Source organism: Passer domesticus, chromosome 33 (assembly GCF_036417665.1).
Source record: "Passer domesticus isolate bPasDom1 chromosome 33, bPasDom1.hap1, whole genome shotgun sequence".
NCBI lineage: Eukaryota > Metazoa > Chordata > Aves > Passeriformes > Passeridae > Passer > Passer domesticus.
Genome location: NC_087506.1, coordinates 1038710 through 1042428, shown reverse-complemented (window position 1 = coordinate 1042428; position 3719 = coordinate 1038710). Strand labels below are relative to the sequence as shown.

General features: G+C 64.9%; 1 protein-coding gene across 1 annotated transcript in view; it reads left to right on the top strand.

The window, feature by feature from the left end:
- LOC135288552 (kallikrein-14-like) overlaps positions 1-3719 on the top strand; it is a 31067-nt gene that overhangs the window by 2098 nt on the left and 25250 nt on the right. The gene's annotated exons all lie outside the window — the stretch shown is intronic.

The window sequence follows — 3719 nt, the reverse complement described above, 5'->3', positions numbered from 1 at the left end:
ATCCCAAAATTCCACCCCAAAAATTCCCAAAAATCCACCCTGAAATCCCAAAATTCCACCCCAAAATTCTACCCCAAAAATCCTCCCCAAAAAAATCCTGAAGAAATCCATCCCAAATTTTTTAAAATCCATCCCAAATTTTTTAAAACCCAGCCCAAAATCACAAAAAATAAAAAAATTCCCCCAAAGTCTCCAAAAATCCCCCCAAATCCCCCCTGAGAATCCCAAATTGTGGCCACACCCCCCAAATCCTGGCCACGCCCCCAAACCTGCCCCTCACCTGGCCACGCCCCCAATCCCAGCAAACCCGCCCCCAAAATCCAGGCCACGCCCCCAAACCCTTAGCCACACCCCCAAATCAGCCACACCCCAAAACCTGGCCACGCCCCAAACCCTTAGCCACGCCCCTGGACTTGGCCACGCCCCAAACTCTTAGCCACGCCCCCTGAACATGGCCACGCCCCAAACCCTTAGCCACGCCCCCGAAGTTGGCCACACCCCTAACATGACCACACCCCCAAACTTGACCACGCCCCAAATAAACCACGCCCCCAATCAACCACGCCCCCAAACTTGGCCACGCCCCCAAATCAGCCACGCCCCAAAACTTGGCCACGCCCACAAACTCTTAGCCACGCCCCCGAACTTGACCACAGCCCAAATTAACCACGCCTCCTAAATTTGACCACGCCCCCTAAACATGACCACACCCCCAAAATAGCCACGCCCTCTGAACTTGGCCACGCCCCCAACCACTAACCACACCCCAAATCAGCCACGCCCCCAAAGTTGGCCACGCCCCGAACCCTTAGCCACGCCCCCAAACTTGTCCACACCCCCAATCAGCCACGCCCCAAACTTGGCCACGCCCCCAATCCCTTAGCCACTCCCCAAACGTGACCATACCCCAAATCAGCCACGCCCCTAAACCTGGCCACGCCCCCAAAGTCGTAGCCACGCCCCCAAACTTGACCACACCCCCAAATTAGCCACGCCCCCTAAATTTGACCACGCCCCCTGAACATGACCACACCCTGTGAATTTGGCCACGCCCCCCATGAGTGGCCACGCCCCTAAACTTGGCCACGCCCCGCAAGAGCAGCCACACCCCCGATCTGGCCACGCCCCCAACCTGACCACGCCCCCAAATGCTGGCCACGCCCAGTGACCCCATGACCCCTCCGTGGTTTGACCTCTTGACCTTCCACGCCTTGACCCAGTGTCCCCAGTGCCACCCCAGTGTCCCCAGTGTCCCCAGTGCCACCCCAGTGTCCCCAGCAGTGTCACCCCAGTGTCCCCAGTGCCACCCCAGTGCCCCCAGTGTCCCCAGTGTCCCCAGTGCCACCCCAGTGCCACCCCAGAGTCCCCAGTGTCCCCAGTGCCCCCAGTGTCCCCAGTGTCCCCAGTGCCACCCCAGTGTCACCCCAGTGTCCCCAGTGTCCCCAGTGCCACCCCAGTGCCACCCCAGTGTCCCCAGTGTCCCCAGTGCCACCCCAGTGCCACCCCAGTGTCCCCAGTGCCACCCCAGTGCCCCCAGTGTCCCCAGTGTCCCCAGTGCCACCCCAGTGCCACCCCAGTGCCACCCCAGTGTCCCCAGTGCCACCCCAGTGTCACCCCAGTGTCACCCCAGTGTCCCCAGTGTCCCCAGTGCCACCCCAGTGTCACCCCAGTGTCCCCAGTGCCACCCCAGTGTCACTACTGTCATCCCAGTGTCACCTGTGTCATCCCCAGTGTCCCCAGGGCCACCCTATCAGTGTCACCCCAGTGCCACCCCCCAGTGTCCCCTTCAGTGTCACCTTCAGTGTCCCCAGTGCCACCATCCCAGTGTCACCACTGCCACCCCAATGCACTGCCACCCCCTCAGTGTCACCCCACCGCCACCCCAGTGTCCCCAGTGTCACCCCATCAGTGTCACCCTCAGTGTCACCCCCGAATGTCACCACTGCCACCCCATCAGGTCACCCCAGAGCCACCCCAGTGCCACCCCAGTGTCCCCAGTGTCACCTGTGCCACCCCGTCAGTGCCACCCCAGTGCCACCCCAGTGTCCCCAGTGCGACCCTCAGTGTCCCCAGTGTCACCTGCAGTGTCACCTCAGTGCCACCCCCTGGTGTCTCCACTGCCACCCCATCAGTGTCACCCCCAGTGCCACCCCCGGGTGTCACCTCAGTGCCACCATCCCAGTGTCACCAGTGCCACCCCGATGTCCCCAGTGCCACCCCGTCAGTGTCACCTGCAGTGTCACCTCAGTGCCACCCCCGGTGTCTCCACTGCCACCCCCCCACTGTCACCTCAGCGTCACCCCAGTGTCCCCAGTGTCCCCAGTGCCACCCCAGTGTCACCCCAGTGCCACCCCAGTGTCACCACCCAGTGTCACCTGTGGCACCCCCAGTGCCACCCCTGCAGTGCCACCCCGGGTCACCCTGGGGCCACCCCTGGTGTCACCACGCCGGTGTCACCTGTGCCACCCCCTCAGTGCCACCCCCGGGTCACCCTGGGGCCACCAGTGCCACCCCCAGTGTCACCAGTGCCACCTGGGCCACCCCTGAGTGTCACAACTGCCGCTCCCAGTGTCCCCAGTGCCACCCCAGTGTCCCCAGTGCCACCCCCTCAGTGCCACCCCCAGTGCCAGCCCAGTGTCACCACCTCAGTGTCACCGGTGTCCTCTGTGCCACCCCTGGTGTCACCACTGTCACCCCCATGTCACCAGTGTCACCTGGGCCACCCCAGTGCCACCCCAGTGTCCCCAGTGTCCCCAGTGCCACCCCAGTGCCACCCCAGAGTCCCCAGTGCCACCCCAGTGCCACCCCAGTGCCACCCCAGAGTCCCCAGTGCCACCCCAGTGCCACCCCAGTGTCCCCAGTGTCCCCAGTGCCACCCCAGTGTCCCCAGTGTCCCCAGTGCCACCCCAGTGCCACCCCAGTGTCCCCAGTGCCACCCCAGTGTCCCCAGTGTCCCCAGTGTCCCCAGTGTCCCCAGTGCCACCCCAGTGTCCCCAGTGTCCCCAGTGCCACCCCAGTGCCACCCCAGTGCCACCCCAGTGTCACCCCCAGTGCCACCCCAGTGCCACCCCAGAGTCCCCAGTGCCACCCCAGTGTCCCCAGTGCCACCCCAGTGTCCCCAGTGTCCCCAGTGTCCCCAGTGCCACCCCAGTGTCCCCAGTGCCACCCCAGTGTCCCCAGTGTCCCCAGTGCCCCCAGTGCCACCCCAGTGTCCCCAGTGCCACCCCAGTGCCACCCCAGTGCCACCCCAGAGTCCCCAGTGCCACCCCAGTGCCACCCCAGTGTCCCCAGTGTCCCCAGAGTCCCCAGTGTCCCCAGTGCCACCCCAGTGCCACCCCAGTGCCACCCCAGTGTCCCCAGTGCCACCCCAGTGTCCCCAGTGCCACCCCAGTGCCACCCCAGTGCCACCCCAGAGTCCCCAGTGTCCCCAGTGCCACCCCAGTGTCCCCAGTGTCACCCCCAGTGCCACCCCAGTGTCACCCCCAGTGCCACCCCAGTGTCCCCAGTGCCACCCCAGTGCCACCCCAGTGCCACCCCAGTGCCACCCCAGAGTCCCCAGTGCCACCCCAGTGTCCCCAGTGTCCCCAGTGCCACCCCAGTGTCCCCAGTGCCACCCCAGTGTCCCCAGTGTCCCCAGTGCCACCCCAGTGTCCCCAGTGTCCCCAGTGCCCCCAGTGCCACCCCAGTGTCACCCCCAGTGCCACCCCAGTGTCCCCAGT